The sequence below is a fragment of the Gavia stellata genome, chromosome 5, assembly GCF_030936135.1.
Source record: "Gavia stellata isolate bGavSte3 chromosome 5, bGavSte3.hap2, whole genome shotgun sequence".
NCBI classification, from domain to species: Eukaryota; Metazoa; Chordata; class Aves; order Gaviiformes; family Gaviidae; genus Gavia; species Gavia stellata.
The window spans coordinates 24,384,360-24,404,289 of NC_082598.1; positions in this window are offsets into that span (position 1 = coordinate 24,384,360).

Sequence of the window (19,930 nt, forward strand, 5' to 3'; positions counted from 1 at the left end):
TTCACAACTGTAAGGTGCTACCAAAAAAGAGGGGGGTTCTTAGGTTGTACTATATACTAAGCAGCAAAAAACATTCCTTTCAGGGGAGTTCTAAACATTTAAAGCTCCTCATGGGGCTGCCACCAAAACAAAAAGAGAAATACCAGAAACAAGAAACTTCTAATTAATTATCGTGACCATGACATTTGTATTGGTTCAAGAAGCAGGGAAGGAGGTAAGGAAGAGGTACCAGAACAGACAGTTTGATAAAAACTTCTGTAAGGCATTACTCAATACAGTATAAAATATGTAATTAGCTGATGAGCTGAAATTAAATATGGGAAAACTTAGACTAAACTTCAGGATGGAGTATTGTTCAAGTAGTATAACTGAATATTTGCAGAATAAGAATCTAATTATTTTTTCCTGCCACATTCTGACATATCCTGCTTTAATCTTGATTCTTTGATCTTGTAGTCAAGTCAATATTTTTTGTCAATATGCATTTTTTTCTTATAGATATCTAAGATGACAGCTAACTAAAACGGCAGTGATGAGAAATCAAATTAAAAACAGCAGGTCTATTCTTAAACACTTTACAGTCCTTCAGAAGAGATTGCTTGTTAAAACTGCTAATCCCTTATAAAACTAACATCCATTTGTGTAATATCAGCAATTGCTTTTTACTGGATTTCTTTTCCACAGCTTCCATTTCATTTCATTGAGGACGAACTTCAGTGATTTTACGTGATTTTAATTAGATATATGCCTACAGATTTTGGAACTGGGTCTGTAAAATTTCACTTCTCAGATATTTGGGGTTTATATTACAAAAGAAAATTAGTTAACAGTGAAAATAATCTTCAAAGGATTTAATTCTTTCAGTCTGTGTTCCTACTTCTTTTTTCTTAATGTGTAATTGAATAGAGAACAGTTAATTAATTCATTCTGTAGCTGAGAATGAGAAATTATGATAGGGACATTTTGTTGAAACACAGAAGCCAGTTTTCCATCTCAGTATTGTAAAAACTGAACTGTCTGTTGGACGTTTATTGTCTGATGGACAATAAAAGTGTATGACAAACCTCAAAAGCTCGCAACTAAATCTTTCATTTCATCCAGGTTCATGCACACCTCTAAACTTGTGCTTGTCTCCAGTCAGGGAACTTTGTCTGAGAGAGTGACTTTTTTCTACCATAAATTCTCTATCATTGATTTTTTCAGCATGATTTCTCTATCCTTTCTCCATCATATGACCTCCACAGTAAATGATATGACCAAAACCAATAAACAATGATAAACTGATACTATCCTTAGGTATAATCAATCTTTTTTTCTATTAAAGCAGTTTTTAACTGGTTTTCTCTAGTTTGCTTTAAACGTTTCATATTCCTATTTTTTCATGCATATTCCCTCAAATCTCAGTGTCATTAAATATCATCCTTCATAGGAGGTCTACTAACCATTCTCCGTTTGTTCCCCCATTCTGAAGGTTTCATTCTTGCTCCATGTATTTATTTATTTAGCACACAGTTCTCCAGCTTCTGAAACATTTCCCATATACATTGCTTTTATTTGTCAAAACAGAATTATATTGCTTTTGTTTTTCAGAAACGAAGGGTACTGTTACAAAACAATTTACTTACATTTCTTGTACTTTCATATATTTTTATTGCAATCTGAATTAAGTATAGAGGCTATTCATCTCGTTAACCTTGTATAATGTGACAACTCCCCAATAAAGTTAAGAAAATAAGTAATTTTAAAATAGCTCTATCTTTCTTTCAATTTGAGATCATGGAACATTGACTTTTGTGGATCATCACAGGCTATCAAAAAATACTCTGTGTATAGTATGGTCCATTGTAGACTATCTTATACTCATATTCCCAAAGCATAAATATGTCACACTGATTCTTATTAGATATAAAGGAATGAGAACAAAAACACTGCCTGCTCAATAGATAATGAAACATGAAATTAGGAAAGAAGAATTGCTTCTACACTGTTGTAATTTCTTCTTAAGTAAGCAATGTCTCCTAGTATGCAAATCCTTTTCACACAGAGTCACATTCACCTTACTAACTTTGTGATTTTAGTACCAAGAAACGTTTAATGTATTAGGAAATATACTTTTTTTTTTTTATGGAGAACAGTCTAAACCATTGATGTATATAATAATTCTGTTAAGGAAAAGAACAGATTACCGTAACCTATTGATTTCTCTATGTCTGTTAGTAAACCTATGAAAACATAGAGAACAGCTTATTCTCCATGTTCCAGACCACCGTCCCTATTAAATTTATCTCAAAGTCCGCTTAAATTGAATGTGTCTAAAGAATGTATCCATTTTTCTCTATGAATTTTTCAGATACATTACAAACAAGCTAGCTCACTGGAGATAGGATGAAGTACAAACAATCAGGAAGGCATCCAGCTAAATGATAGGAATAGGTCCAGAAAAACTCCAGCTGTTTATGCAAATGCTGATACTGAGTGGCTGGCACCTTATCAAGGACCAGAGGATCAGTGGCACATTTGTGTACTCTTTTAATGTGTAATGGATGTTTACCATATCAAACAGGAAAAATCAACAAAAATTGCCAACAACGTTTAAAGGATTTGCTGAACTGGGACATGCAATAGTGCCTCACTACTCTTATTCAATTAAACTTGCCCAGAGGTTATACTTCGCTACTGCTGTCTTGCATCTCTTCAGACTTAAAGGTATTTTCTTTTTCTCAAAGCAACTTCTGAAAAGCAGACACTTATGAGGTGCATGCTGCCAACAGACCTCCCATTTTGTTCTGTTTTTTCTTCAGTTTGGCATCTGAATATTTTTCTGTGTATCTACTTTATGGTTTTATTTTGTTACCTCTGAAGAGAATTAAATTTAAAAACAATTACGAGGATGAATTCTGAGTGCAAGCCTGTATTTACATAATTCAAACGCTTTCCTGAGTTTCCTGTTGCAGAAGCGAGTAATACATGCTCTTCAGAATATAAAGATACTGAATACGTAAGTATTAACTGTAATATTACTAACCTGATCTCCTTCTGTGACAAGGTGATGCGCTTAGTGGATGAGGGAAAGGGTGTGGATGTAGTCTACCTAGACTTCAGTAAAGCCTTTGACACCATTTCCCACAGCATTCTCAAGGAGAAACTGACTGCTCATGGCTTGGACGGGTGCACTCTTCGGTGGTTAAAAAACTGGCTGGATGGACCCAAAGGATTGTGGTGAATGGAGTTAAATCTAGTTGGCGGCCGGTCACAAGTAGAGTCCTCCAGGGCTCAGTTTTGGGGCCGGTCTTGTTTAGTATATCTATCGATGATCTGGATAAGGGGATTGAGTGCACCCTCACAAAGTTTGCAGATGAGACCAAGTTGGGCCGGAGTGTAGGAAGGCTCTGCAGAGGGATCTGGACAGGCTGCATCGATGGGCCAAGACCAATTGTATGAGGTTCAACAAGGCCAAGTGCCGAATCCTACACTTGGGTCACAACAACCCCATGCAACGCCACAGGCTTGGGGATGAGTGGCTGGAAAGCTGCCTAGAGGGGTGTTGGTCAACAGCTGGTTGAATATGAGCCGGCAGTGTGCCCAGGTGGCCAAGGCCAACGGCATCCTGACTTCTATCAGAAATACTATGGCCAGCAGGACTAGTGAGGCCGCACCTCAAATTCTGTGTTCAGTTTTGGGCCCCTCACTACAAGAAGGACATTGAGGTGCTGGAGCACCAGAGAAGGTGTCCAGAGAAGGGCAATGAAGCTGGTGAGGGGTCTGGAGCACAAGCCTTATGAGGAGCAGTTGAGAAAGCTGGGGTTGTTTAGCTTGGAGAAGAGGAGGCTGAGGGGAGACCTTATCGCTCTCTACAACTACCTGAAAGGAGGTTGTGGAGAGGTGGGTGCTGGTCTCTTCTCCCAAGTGTCAAGCAATAGGACAAGAGGAAATGGCCTCAAGTTGTGCCAGGGGAGGTTTAGATTGGATATTAGGAAAAACTTCCTCGCTGAAAGGGTTGTCAGGCATTGGAACAGGCTGCCCAGGGAGGTGGTTGAGTCGCCATCCCTGGAGGTTTTAAAAAGATGTGTGGATGAGGCACTTAGGGACATGGTTTAGTGGTGGACTTGGCAGTGTTAGGTTAACAGTTGGACTTGATGATCCTAAAGGTCTTTTCCAACCTAAATAATTCTAGGATTCTCTGCTTCTGTATAGGAGAGCTATACTATTCTACTGACAGCATTGCTTAACATGTAGAGAAACATCTTCTAGGAGCAGTAATCCTCTGTTCCAGGGAAGGAAAAAGTCTGACCTGACCATGTTGTTAATCACCTGCAGAAACTAAAGAGGGAGTAAAATTAATTTCTTCATGAAATCGGGAGAATTGTATTAAAATACTTCGTTTTTTCTATCTTTGCAAAAATACGTTAATTTTTTGAAATTAATTTCATTGGATCAAATACCATGGTACTGTTGCTTTCCTCCAAAGGAATGAATCTTTTATACTGTCTGGATTTTGAAAGTCCTATGATGGTAAAGGTAACAGGAGAATGTGTTAATTTTTAATAATTATGGAAGAAAATAGGGAAAAGCCTATTTCCCTGCTTTTTGTTCTCCAATAAATGAAGTCCACAATTTAAAAACATTAAGAGTTTTGAAAATAATGGAATTAAAACCTAAAGCTAGTCACAAAGCACAGTACATGGAATGTCATACCCTTACAAGAAAACTAAAGTTTTACATTATCATAGCTATTTGAATTGGAAAGTCCATCTTAAGGGTGGGTAACTCTAGGCCCAAAGGTCTTCAATGAAAAACTCAATTTGGTGCAGAACAGCTGTGTGCTGTTGGGTTAGCTTTACAAACAAAATCATTGCGAAGGTCTGAGAAAGCCCATAAGCTAAAGCTATGCAAGGTAAGAAAAGTAAAAAGAGACATTTAATTGTTGAAAGAGTAACAGTATTGTAGGGGGGAGGGAAACGCTCCTAAGAAAAGACATTAAAAAAAAAAAAGAAAAAGGAATATGCTACAAATGTATAAAGCATTCAAAGCAATGGAGACCAAGCAATACTCCAGCCTAACCTTTCTGCAGCTGACTAAAGAACTCATCCGGTGCCTTGCTGGGTGTGGTGAGCATGCTAATACATATCCTAGTAGCTCGTTAGTGCTAGCTATCTATTGGCTGTATCAATCAACAAATAACTGGTCTGAATTAATAAACTGTGTATATCATTGCACAAGTCTCTTTGTGCATGGCAAAAGTTATCTAAACAAAAATCTCCCAGGTTTTTGTTATAAGGGTGTGCTCCCAGGACAGTTACAGGGGTGCTTGAGGGGGACAGATACAATCTCTACAAACTTTTAGTGAAGGGTGAACACACACTGTAAAAAAGATTAAAATTATTCTGTTTACTCACCTGAAAATTAATTTACCTTATTTCTGTAATATTATCTATCTTAATTGTAAGAATAGAGAATACGCCTAAAAAACACATGCATGAAACAACCAACACCTGGATCTGAAATGTTTCTAGCACAAAAAGTATCTCATAAAGCACTCAACCATTGGCAAAGTATCTAATGTTCTCCCAAATGCAGGAAAACCAAGACAGTAACACCTGTAGAATGAGAAAGTATATATTTTTCTAGGTGTCTCAGCTGTGCCTTGTCATATATATTCCCCAGCAGCAAACAATATTGACTGACTCTCAAATAAAAAAACTACAAAGGATGCAGCTTTCATGTAAAGCCATAGTGGGAAATGAGAAGTCTCAAGCAGATACCATTCTTATGCTGTAGAGATAAAGATGTATGAGGGATTTTATTTGCTGTAGAAATGAGGATCTGATTTTCCTTCCAAACGTCCTCTGCCTGTTCATGCCTGTGATGTATACCAAGATAGGCATTCAGATCACTTACTCAGCATGAAATTTCATCACAGCCTTTTGGAAACATGTTTAACTTAAATTTACTTATCACTGTTGGGTATCTAAAAATTGATGAATCTGAAAAGGCTTTGGTATTTTTAAAAATCTAGACACTAAAATATTATCTAGGTTTTCAAGTCAAATGAAAAAAATAGAATTAAAATGCAGGATTGAAACTGCACATCAGCTGTTGCTTGTTCATCTATTATAGTCAGACCTCTGTTCTTCACCAAGATTATCATCCAGTACAATAAAGCATTCTTTTCATCCAGTAAAAAAACAAGGAAGAAAACAGAAACATTTCTTTTTCATGTCAGTTTAAGACATACTTGAGTGGCCTTGTACATGACCAAAATCAAGGTTGTAATGTGTTTTTCATCATCCAGAAGAACCTGACAGCATTTGCTTTCACAGTTTCATTTTCCAAGAGAGAAAGATATTGTATACAAAGTTCTCATGTTTAGTTCTGGGGTGTTTTTTTGCTGTTGTTTTATTTGGGTTTTCTGTTTGTTTATTTTTTCAGACTTGGTTTGTTTTATTCACTTTTCAGTAGTTTCCTGGTGCATTATATGGGTCTGGAAATGACCAAGAGACATGGAAATTGTCGTTAGTTGCTACAGTTAGTGTTCTTACAAGCTTCTTGCTTTCTCACCATACCATGTCTTATGGACTGCAGATTGGATTTAAGTAGGCAGTAACAGAAAGGACAAAGTTTTGGTGACAACGGAGGATGGTTACAAGATTTTATTCACATTCATTCATTATTTGAATCCTACCATACGGCACACTGCTGACTTCAGTTCTTGGAGGGAAAGAACTACTTTTCAGCATTGTGCTTAGCACCACAAAGTCTTTGATTATTGACTGAGGTATGTATAAATATTGATATGAAGGAATAAAAATAAGTATTTGCTTTGAGTCACTCCTGTAACACAAAGAAAAAGTTCATTAGTTGCTATAATAATAATTACTATAAAAATGTTCTCAGGAAGGGAAAAACACTTTAATATGTGAAAGAATGAATGAAAATTTGCAAACTACTAAAATATTTCTCCTTTTTATTCCCACGTGCTACTATATAATCACTGTATGTGGGACAAACTTGTAAAGTGTGGGACTTATATTGGTATAATACTTACCTGAATACTTTAGCAGCATACAATTATGTAAAAATATGTATATGGAGGACTTCTAAGTTCTTCCTGACTCCCCCTCAAGAAATGAGCATTTTTTAGTCTTAGTAAATTACCTTTGCTTTTTCAAGGCCTTCAGGAAGATGTTGGGTTATCTTTCTGACTTTTTGATTTCACGGATGACTAGCTATGAATTCAAGTTTAATATGTAAAAAAATTAATCTCTTAACGTTTTCACTTCTCAACTCCTCTGTGCTCCCTCATGCTCTGATTGTGTAAAGCAGTAATCTCTCAGACCTGTAATCAGGCTATCATCTTCTGCCTAGACTTTTCATTGATGTCTAACAACCAAGCTACACCATGGTCATGATATCTCTACAATACAGCCCTTCCTATCTGCTCCGTGGCAAAACCTGTGGCCTAAGCTTTTATGCTCCTGGATATTTTACGCTCCTCCTTTTACACTTCAGGACAAGAGGAAATGGCCTCAAGTTGCACCAGGGGAGGTTTAGGTTGGATATTAGGAAAAACTTCTTTACTGAGAGAGTGGTGAGACACTGAAATAAGCTGCCCAGGGAAGTGGTGGAGTCACCATCCCTGGAGGTGTTCAAGGAATGTGTGGACATGGCATTGTGGGACATGGTTTAATGGGCATGGTGGTGTTTGTTAGTTGATGGTTGGACTTGATGATCTTAGAGGTCTTTTCCAACCTTAGTGATTCTGTGATATCTACAGCATTTTGAATGCGCAATTCATCTATTTCTGAAAGAGAACAGTTACTGTACAACTATTAAATCATCATATTAATACATTTTCTGAAAGGTTTTGTTAACTTATTTGTTTTAAATTACTGTCACAACTATCCTTCAAATAATCTTACCCTGTTAGCGAAGGGTTAGAGTTCCTCAAAAATTGCAAATTCTTACTAGAATGTTAAAAACTGGGACCAACAAATACTGGCCCTCATTACAGCATAGTGCTACTGACACAGTAAGGTTGAATGCTCATGTTGGGTATCTCTTCAGCTGTCACCTGATCTGAAGGTTGAAAACAACCATGTAGAAATAGCAGCGACATGGAATGCTCAGAAAAGCAGTAATTAAACACATACAAAGCTTAGATCTGAGTTCACTTGATTTACGAGCACACATGTCAGTTTTGATAGTCTGTTCTGTAAGTTTAATCCTTTGAGAGCTGAATAGATAAAATTCAATGAAAATCAAAAATAACGAAGAGACAAGTCTAGGGCTAAGAATGAGCTTCTCTGTCCTAACCCTTCTTTCCTTCTCCCAGTGTAACACTTGAATTTCACACCTGTGCAGCTGACCACCACTGCCTTTTCACTACGGGGGGGCAGTTTCTTGATCAGCTGCACCTAGCCCACAAGTTCCCAAACTGGGAGAAAAGCCAGGGTACCAACATGCAGCTAGGTCACTGCTCCCCTTGAAAGTGTGTACACAAGGAGCAACTTCACAGTGAGGGCTCTGCTTCTGCAAATGACTCATTTAACCCACCGGTTAGCTGACATCCATTATCCAAAGGAGGTGTCTTAGGATTGCACTAATATAAGATGTCTGGAAAAAGCGTGATCAGAAGATACAAAAGAGAATACAGCTTCAAAGAATGCCGAAGTGTGTTTGTGGTTATTTACACTGGCAAATAATCTGCTGATTTTTGTCTGGGGGGAAAGAAATAATGATTAGTATTAATTTATGAAGATACTCATTTCCCTAAACTCTATTTTTACCAGATCAGTACAAGTAATATCAATAAAATAGTTATGTTAATAGGAAGACATTTTTGCCCAAATTCAATGGAGATATGTTCACAATTCACCCATCCTTGACTGTGGATGAGATATGTTGTGTGTTTCAGATCAATTTCTCTTTAAAATTATTATTTCCATTGAGGAAAAAGGGAAACTGTTCTTGTTTATGGACATTCCTAATCTTTTTATGTGCTGACTTCATTTGAAGCTCGTTGACTCTGAGCTCACTGCTCAGAGTTTTGAGTGAGGTTAATTACAAATTCAGAGGAACTGTTTGTGGTTTTGTTGTTTGGTTGGTTTGGATTTATTTTTTTATTTATTTATAGAGATACTGAGTGTTGTTTCAGGGTGAGGAAGGGACAGGATTTATTTTATTTAGCTTCAATTCACATTTCTTCTTTCCTTTGTATACTTGTTCAGTGGAATCCAGGCATTTAATTTTAGATAAGATTGATACTGTATATTAAGGACTTTAGACCATTGCAATGCATAACACACTTTCAATGTAGAATTTTTCAAAGACCTAGTGGGAAGTGAGTGCTTAATGTGTTAATGCCCTCAGATATTTGGGACATTTCTGCCTTATTTTTCCACTCTTGTAAACTTATAATTACAAGAAGTTCAAACTACATTTCCAAGGCTAAAACTTTGTTGTAGGTATCATATTTTGGCATTAGAAACTGAAATCCATTACTGGCTCAAATAAATATTTAAAGGTTAACCATGGCTAGGAATTTCAAACAGTGATTAGATTAAGCCTGTTACACTTCTGGCCCACCACTAAATGACACAGTCCTATTTAGTAGTTTGTATTGAAGCAACAGAATGGCTTGACCTTTCAATAGGTAAGATATCGACCTGCGACAGGGCTCCACAAAGCCTTGTGAACTGCCTAAGTTCTATTTAAGTCTTCAACTAAGATTTCTGTCCCTGTCCCATGAGATAAATTTCATTCTTACTGAATATATAGAAAGTTTTTCTTTAGTCCTCTGGAACTGAAAGACATAACTTTCTTTACAGAGATCAGAGTTCCTAACATTATCCTCTTTGCTTGTTTGATTTCTTTAGAATGGGACACTATTTCTTCTGTTGGTGTGAGATAGCAATTAATGGTATTTGTTTCTCTCCCTCTCTGCCTTAATGTTTTTTAAACTAACTACACATTGTAAGATATTGTTAGAACACTTTTTAATGGATAATCTCCATATTGATTGTGCTTTTATGCCTTGCCAGCTTGCAAAGCTGGAGGAAAATGACGCTGCTTTCCTCCTTTTAAAAACGATTTTATTCTCTGACACTGACATCTCTACACCGCTTTATACAATCTTGTGATGAAAGTATGTATATGTGCTTTCCTCAGTTTGAAACAAAATGCTTATTCATATGTTTGTAAAGGCACTATATAAATATGAAAGTAATTTAAAAAAAAAAAAGTTCATTGTTTAGAAACGTAAGTTAAAAAAAAGAAAAAGGACTCAAGATCTGTTTCTCTTTATTCTTTCCTAGTAGATAATTTCCATGCTTTTCATCAAGATGGGGCATCAAACTCTCCTTCAACAGTTTAGGGCAAACTAGGGGTTTGATATCCCCCAATGTCTCCTCCTGAGAAAGGAAAGCCACAGACATTTTGCAGAGAATTTCCTCCTCCTCCCATTCTTCCACTGTGAAGCAGTGAGGATTTCCCTTTCCATATTGCTTTCTTTCTCATCAGTACATACAACCAACTGTGGACTGCTCCTTCTTATTATTTCTTGTGTTCCTTTTCCATAGGTTGGCACTGTTAGTGAGCAAGGACAGGCAAACAGTCTGAGAAGACATTTCTAAATTCCTGAAGAACAAGAGGGTGATTGGGAGCAGTCAGTATGAGTTTACCAAGGACAAATCCATTCTGACCAACTCTATTGATATCTATGCTGAGTGACTGGTACAGTGGACAAGAGGAGGGCAATGGATATGGTACACCTTGACTTTAGCAAGGCTTTTGACACCCTCTCACTTTTATCACCAAATTGGTGGAAGTTTACAGACAACACCAAATTGAGGGGAACAGTCAAATATGCTGTATCTCAGGGCTGCTCTTCAGAGGAGCTTGGACAGAGTGGAGAAACAGAGTGACAAACACATCATGAAGTTCAATAAAAGGAAATGCAAAGTCCGGCATCTAGGATGGAATAACCCCATGCAACAGTACAAGTTGGGGACTGACTCTATGGAAAGCAGCTCTGCAGAAAAGGACCTGGGGATCTGGCTTGACAACATGTTGAACATGAGTCAGCAGCGTGCCCTCGCAGCAGAGAAGGCCAACCACATCCTGGGCTGTATTAGGAAGAATTTAGCCAACAACTCCAGGGAAGTGATCCTTCCCTTCTATTCAGCACTTGTGAGAACATATCTGTAGTGCTGTGTCCCTCCAGTAAAAGGATATTGATATACAGAAAGAGTCAAAAGGATGGCCACCATCGTGGTCAAGGATTGTACCACTCCATGTGCTACATGTCAGGGAAGACACTGAGGGAACTGGATCAGTTCAGCCCAGAGGATAAAAGGCTCAGAGTAGACTTTACTGCTGCCTACAAATACTTGACCAGAAAATACAGTGAAGATGAAGTCAGACTCTTCTCCGAGGTGCACAGCAACAGGACAAGAAGCAAGCAGCACAATTTGGTACAGGGAACAGATCTTTCTTGTAGCACAAGGGTGTTCAAATACCGTAAGAGGTTGCACAGAGAGGCTGTGGAATCTCCATCTTGGAGGCGTTCAAGGACTTGACCAAGCATTGCACTGAGTAACCTGACCTGCCTAAACCTGCTTTGAGCAGTAGATTGGACTAGATGACCTCCAAACATCCCTTCCAAACTAAATTATCCAATGATACTATGTTTGGCTTGTCTATTCCTACCAGGAAACAGCTCAGTAAAGATGATAGAGACGATATGCTTTGAAACCTGCAGAATGGAAAAGAAAAGCATTCAAGAACAGGCTTGTACTGTTTCCCTGGCCACACCACTTAGAAATTAAAAAAAACCCCAAACACTGTAGAAGCATTATTTTCATGTTCCAGCACTTTTGGTTCAAAGAAAGTCTAGGTTTAAGATCAAAGTCTGCAAAAGGGTGAGGAATTTTCCAACCAAATCAAATATGTGACTGCATTCCTATTAAATTTTCAAATTCCAAATCCCACTGAATAATGAGGCAAATATTTAAGGCTTTTTTTTTTTTTTTGAGGGATGTTGCTAAATTAACCCACCTATTCTTCCACAAAGATACAACCCATTTCCATACAGGTACCCATGGTTTGTGTTTATTTGCGTGCTTCAGGCTTGTCTTTTTTTAAAGGACTATTTTAAAAAAAAATGTGGGTGCGCAAGTGTGTGCAAGTGTTAGAAGGCAGACATGCTTTTATTGCAGTCATAGATCTTTAGAAACATGTTTTCATAAGCAAGTGTTGCAAGAAGGCTATTGGGTTTAGCAAACACACATCAGAACAGAGAATGCATTCCAGGAATTAACATACTGTAGTACAGAAAGAAAGAAGGGAACTAACTGCTTCAGTGATACCCACAGCAGCAGGCTATAACAACAATAGCAGTATCAGCAGCAAAAAAAGCTTCTTTTTTTTCTCTTCACTGTTTATAAATGAGATCAAGCATATGGATACGTAATTAAGGTTATTTCATTAGATCACACTAGAGCTCTCCAAACAATCATAAAAAGGGGTTTCCATGCATAACGGTTTATACAGGCTTCTTAAAACACTCGCTAATACATTAAAAAGCAGAGATTCATCTTGAAAGAAAATAGTCTTACACCTGCAGATTTTGCAGTGGCTTTTTTTTTATTATCAGAATTATTTTCATAATTTAATGTACAGCTGCATTATTTAATGTATATTCCTGTTCTGTCTTATTCTCTTCTGTTCTACTTACCTCAATTTCTGAACAAGCTACTATTTACCACCTTCTAGGTGTTGATCTAATTGGGATGACTCCCTTTCAACTCTTTTTTAGTCGAGGTGCTCCAAGAAGCCCATTTCCTTTTAGTTCACATATGCATAACAGCCTGTCCCACTTTCCCTTTCCTACACAGCTTCCAGGTCACATCCTCTTTCCTAAGCAGACCCTTCTAAACTTTCCTCCTAATCTTTTCAGTCAGTCTCCCAGGTCCCCAGTTCAACCAGTTCCAACCTTCCTCCTCTCGTTTTACAGTCATTATCTTTCTGAAAAATAATTTTTCTTCTCCCCACTTTTCATCATTTTTCAGCTCTAGTTTCTATTCCCAGCTATCTCAGCAGATTCTAAAGCCTAGACACTTCCAAGACTAAGGTGGAAAATGAATAAAAATTAATTTAAAAAAAGTTTTATTGATTTCTGTGTGTAAAGACCACTTTGACTCTCACGAAGGTACCTAACTTTTATTACATGTAGCCTTAAATTTCTAAACACTAAAAACTTAACTGTGCGTTACTAGAGACAATCATGTTTCCAAAACAAAATTCCACACTAGGTGAGATCCTTCTTAAGACTCTACCTCCCATGAAATTACGACTGCAGAGCATGCAGCAAGCTTGCTTTCTAAAAGGATTTCTTTCAGGTTATAAGAATCTTTTCAGTAGCTTATATCCTGCTACTGAAATCTGGAGAGGGATATTAATTATCGAAGAATATAAGAAACCATGTGTGGAATTATTTTCTTTCATTAATCTCAATGTACTCAATGTCATCCAGGAAAAGTTGTATGTTCTACGTTCCATATGTCATAGGTTCCAAGTACATAGCGATAGAATTTCTAAAGGAGATAACAGACATGCAATATGTTAAGTGCAATAGTTATAAAGGGAACTCAGAAATATGAATTTTATTTAAAGTAGCCATACTTCTAAAATATGGACATTCTGCAGTCATACAAAATGAATTAATCATATGGATTAACCAAGAAGACTGAATTAGCAAGGAGATAGACAGCATTAATACCACAGGATCCTGATATAGTAGAAAATATATTTGAGAGAAAGACAAAGGGCACAAGAAGTTAATTTTGTTTTAACTGAAGTTAATAGTTAAAATATAGATAAACTATATACACATACAAAATATTCCTTAAAACTCTGGCAAATTATAGAGGAGTACTGAGCTATTAAATCACTCTTTGTATCAATTTGTCCTTAGGATCTGGTGTTACTTTTTATTCTGACAGCTTGCCATTTGGCTCACTGCTGGAACCAGGTGAAAAATGTAGTGATAAAAGAAAAGTTTGAAATTATGTATAGCCTTCTGTCTAAATTTGAGTTTATACTTTAATTAGGAATCCTACTAAGATTTGTTCTTTGAAGGACCATGTTGTAGCTGATGTTTTTAAACATACTGATTCTCCAGGAGCATCTAGAGTTCTGTTCCAAAGACAGACATTTTTAGCCATTGAAGCCTAATTTGAAATGTTAGTTTATATAAAAAGCATTTTACTTCAGATGTCTGACTATATAAAGATACCAAAGAGATGAATCCTTCTATATTTGAAGGAAGAAATTAAATTCTTTTTTCCAAAGTTAACTTCATGGCAAAATGAATGCTCGTTCCACTGAAGTTTCACTATCGATTGCAGTCTTAATCCACAGCATATAAATAAGGAGTAGAGACAAACTTTTATATTGCCTTAGAAAAGGTCACAGTTTTAATGTTCATGGCATGTTTTCCAAAAGCTCTTCAAACTTATGCCACACATTATGTATTTAACCTGCATGTTTCAGTATCTAAATACACTTCTGATTTTTGGCCTGAAACTCGCTATTGTTGTTTTCTGTGCTTCAACTTCTGTGTCATGAGACCTATTAAGTCAATTAGTCATCCCTACTCCCACATACCTTCCTCTTCCTTGTTTTATAGCATTGCATAGTACACAGACTCTGGCTTGCCTGGTGGAAGAGCTCTGAGCCTGGCTGCTTCTACACCTCAGCTATGAAGGAGTGTTTCCCCATATGGCAATATGGAGCGCAATAGGGCATCACCTCAGTGGTGTTGTTTACTCACCGTTAATTTAGGATGTGATTGTTGGGGACTAACTGCTGAGATTATGTAGGGATAACGAATGATGATTAAGAACTAACCATTTATTATGAAGTGTGCTGTCAGTGAATGTCAGTCCAGCAAAGTTTCATCTTAAACTAAAACTGGCGTGATTTATCAGTTTCCTAAACACTCCCATCATGGTCATCTCTTAATTCCTAAACAAATATGCAGATATGCCTGTAAACAGTCAGTCACGGCAATTGTGTAGGATGCCACTGGAAGGCCAGACAAAAATTTAAGGTGAAATAGAGAGGGAATGCACTTTAGTTTCAGTATTGAGGTGGTGATCACCTCATGCAAAATAGGACTTCTGTAGCATGACTGGAGGAGGCCACACCTCAGAACGTACCACAGTCTTCTAGGCACCCAGCTCCCAGTCGAGGTCGGGTCTAAATTTTCTGAGGCTGGAGTTAGAAGTTTTCCCAGGCTTCTTCAGAGATAGGGACCTGAAGATCAATTACCCCAAACCCAAGAAGCCTCAAAGCTCCAAAATCTCTGGGAGATCCAGTAACCAAGTGCACAGGAAGGAAATAAAATAAAAATCTAGCAATCTCTTTCTTAGTTCAGAAATTTGAACAACCAATCCTATTCCATGAAACTATTTTTACTTCAATACCTGGCATTTTCAACTAAACATTGTTTCAACACAAATTCAAACACCTTTAATAACGTTTCTTCCTTTACTGTTTCCTTCAAAATAATATCGACACTATAAAGTAAAAATCAGTAGTAATTCCATCTGGCTTAATAGAGTTTCACCAAATTAATAAGCACAGCCAAGAAAGTGAAGTTTGTCTATTAATTTCACTTCTGCAAAGTCTAACGGACATACAATGTGCCTAACCTTACACATTTATGACCAACTTTATTGATTTCCTCAGATGATTTGCAGTAACTTTGGAGTGGCAGAAAATGGGCTTTGTTGTAATATTAACTTTCCATCATGATTCAGTTATACCTTTGCTCTAAAAAGACCCCATCACCTCCTATAAAACAAATACTAATTTTAACATGAAGTTTCACACTTCCTTATGCTGTAGAGGAATGAGCGGTTCTAATGTCCTCGTTGTTGCTCTGGAAATTTGTAATAGAGGAGGGCAGGGTTAGACCTGGCAGTTCAGTGGTAAAGAAACTGAGATTACCTAATCTTTCAGAGGTTTGTTAATACACTGAGTGGTATCCATGTTATCAATTTGAAGCATTTAATTTTGGATGCATCTACATGATACATTTTCCACAGTGGCAAAACTGTCTGAAGAAATTTGTACTTTTTCTGCATGTATTAGTTTCACACATAGTTTACCAGTTGTGCCAACACATTCGTGTGTATGGTTGATTATGTGAACTAGGTCACTGAAGTGATTTATGCAGAAAAAAATAAGGACAAATTATTTTAGGCCAATTTCTACTTTTCAGTCACTTCAGTAATTGGGGTTAATACATGGTTTCACAAACAGTTGTCACTGTACAACTATGTGGGAGGAAAGACAAAATGCAATTTAGAGGCAGGATAGGATCTGAAATATTTTAAGCCATCTCTGTTGAAAAAAAGTGTGTAATGCTACTCTTCAATATACTTCAGATAACTGGGGAGAAAACTGTTATGAAATTATGGGAAAGGAACAGGGGATCAGAATGCCAAAAATACTTCCCTGAAAAAAGAGGCAATACCAATAAGAATCAAATGCTTACTTTAGGAATATTTATGACTTCACAAAGTATGCTATAAACCGAAGATAAATACTACAGGAGAGAAGTACAAGAACTTCCAAGGAAATTTTCTGGATATTTTACCATTCCAGCCTTATTGCCTTTGAAAGGATGAGATGTTGAACTTCATAATTTGTATAGTTTTGGAGATCTGCTGATTAGAAGCTTTTGTTTGATTAAAATATTCTGATTTTGTGAAACCACCAACTTTGACTAATTTCTTCTCATGAAAAAAAGAAAACTGAAACATTCACAAATAAAAAATAAACAATTTTGAAATTATTTTAAGTCAAACTTGAGAAAGATTGCTAAAAGAAGCAGCTCAAACTCTTCTTTAAATTTCCTTCAACATACATAAATAAAGTAACTTTTGGCTTTGTGTCTCTTCTAGAGTTTTAAAAAAAACATGACATGTCAATTTTTCTGGAGACAGAAATGTCTACTTTGACCAAATTTAATTCTGTACGAAACAAAATATATGGTTTTATACTATATTTTGACAGGACTGTATTTTTTCTTCTTTGTATCAGTTATGATGAGTACAAATTAAAAATAGTATCTTAGAAACTATTCCTTATAGACAACTGAGTAAGTAAGTGCAGATTCCCACCATTTTAAATTGATTCCAAGAAATTTGCAGGGCAATACAGATATGCATGGGGTCTTGATCATCCAAAACTAGTGGAAAAACTGTGAAGCCTCTTCAGTTGGTCCTATTTCAAAGCTAGTAAAAAGCTTTGTTTCATCCCCACAGTGGTGTAGAGCAAATGTTAATGAAAAACTTTTGTCACAGGAAAAAAAGCTGACTTTGGCCTGGCTTATCCAAGGTAATCAGGTACTGAAATTAATCAAGCTGTTAGTAGAAATACCCTGTTTTACCATCTCAAGGAATTATATTAACACACTTTCTTCTTTTTTATGCCTGAAAAAAACTGAGAACATGTTCAGAAAAAATGGTTTCTCTCCAAACACCATGATTAATATGACTAATATACTTTCTATTACTGTTTTACTGTTTGAATCTTTCCTATCTATAGCACATTATAATCACTAAAGAAAGTAGGAATGTCAAAAGGCTGTTTTCTTAATCAGCTGCTGAATTAATGAAGGTAAAACTTGTGGCTGCCACTAAAAAAGGGAAGATATTTGGAGTCAGGTGAAATCTCGATTTTTCCAGTTCCTGCTCTCTGTACTGTTTTCATTCTGTCACTTCCAAATGAACTGCTAGTCTGGAAAATATGATAATTCATTTCAGCACCCAAGATTACCTATTTACTGCATAGATGCTGGACAATGTGAAGGTTTTCTTCAATAACTTTTTTCACTAGTGACCATTTTCTTTTCCTAGATAAGGAATTATGCCTAGAAAGAGTCTTCATATCAGCACCAGATCACATGTCAAAGTCTCACAAGAATTAGTCAGAGATCATCTCTGTCTCTGAGGTTGCAGGCATTTAATCATTTCTTCACTATTCTGGGCAGCTGCACACTGACCTCCTAGCCATCACCTGCTTCTGGCTGTCAGCCACAGTACTTTGTAATATAAGGGGTACTTTGCATGCTGCTTTAGCAAGAAGAAATGCCACTAACTGTGACAACAATCCTAATTAGTTGTTGAAATACCATTGTGAAGATCTGTCACCAGCGATTACTCAACTCTTTAATGGTTCCTTCAAACAGAAGCTCTGTTTCATCTATTTAGAAAATGGCCAATATCATTATCGTTCCCTCACGGGCTTATCTAAGCACTCTGAAGGATTACTGTCCAATTTTACTTTTAAGCAAGGTTGCAAAAGTCATGAAATAGACATAAATAGTATAAAGCATCTTTACAGCAAGAACTTTACAGCAAGAACTTCAGCCGACGGAAGTTGGGAGCATTTACGTACCTCTAGGCAAAATATTCCACAGCAATTATAAGGAAAGCATCCTCTGAAGGATAGAGAGGCAACAAGATTTTAAGAGAATGAGACCAGTAGGGGATAAGAAGTAAGAAAAGGATTAGATTCAGGACTAGAAACAACACATTTGATTTCCAAACCTTCCTATTAGTATCACAAGCTAAAATTACACCACAAGGCAGAAGTGGCCTGACTCAGTGTAAGCCAGCAGGGTAACTGTCTGCTGTAACAGACAAACCATAGACAGCTGTTTGAGTTAATAAATAATTGGTAACAAATGCAATATTAACCATTTAGTTTAGATTAATTAGGATTAGTTATACAACATATTTTTATTTGCAACATATCTATTGCCACCCTTCAATGCCTGAAAAACCTGCTCCAAACTGCTCAGAGAAATGAATACTTAACACCAGGCAAACAGCTATTCCAGACCTCCTAAGCCTATCCCAAGAAGTTAATGCATAGAGGATGAACAAGGTACTAATTTATCGTACATCCTTGAAACAAAGAAAGATAATTTAAATGACAAAATTAAAAAAAAAAAAAAGCCACCAGGATTCATTCCTGCAGGAACGAATGTGCAATGGTACCTGAGTTCTGCAGTCCAATAAACCCTCTAAGCAACACACATAAACTGAGTTTGACCAGATCTGGAAAAGCACAGCCCTGACAAAGATTGTTCCCTTTAAAGATTTCAGGCCCTCTCTCAAAGCAGGAAAGCTGCACAGCTTTGCAAACAATAACTCACCCACGTTTAAAATAGAAAAAGACTAAATAATGCATTTTCCCCATAGTCCCATTTTTAGAAGGAGCTGCATTATTCTGGTTGAAATGTTTTGCCTGAATTTTCTGCAACTGTTAAGGAATGTTTGAATGTATCCTAAAGGACTATTTGAAGAACAGCTAGAAAACCTAGAAAGGCGCTGCCTCCTATTCCCATGTCACTGCTTAACTTCTTTTCTGAAAGCTGACAGATAGAAATACGTCATTGTAATAGGAATCTGAATCATTATGATAGCTGATTATGAGATAAACAGACAAACAAACCCAGTAAAATAAACTTCCAGGTTAATTCTACCTGCTTTCCTACAACCATTTAAAAGAGCTAGGAGATTTAAAGACAATCTATCCAGCCACCGATATCTGATAATAGCAAAGAGCTCTCCAGTTCCAAGCCTGCAGGAAGAAAAATAGACATTGACATAGCAGAAGGTACCAGCTGAGGAACTGCTGAGGAATGTTATCACGTAAGCCTACTGTCACGAGAGATTGAAGTGTTCTTTTCCAACTGTCTAGCGTATCACTGGTATCAACCCCTGCAATTTTATTATGTCTGGTAGTAGTTCACGTTATGTGAAAACCTCCATTCCTGCAACAGTATCATTACATGACAAGGATAGCAATATTCTTGGAACAACATTCCAATATTATTGGTTTGAAGACAGTG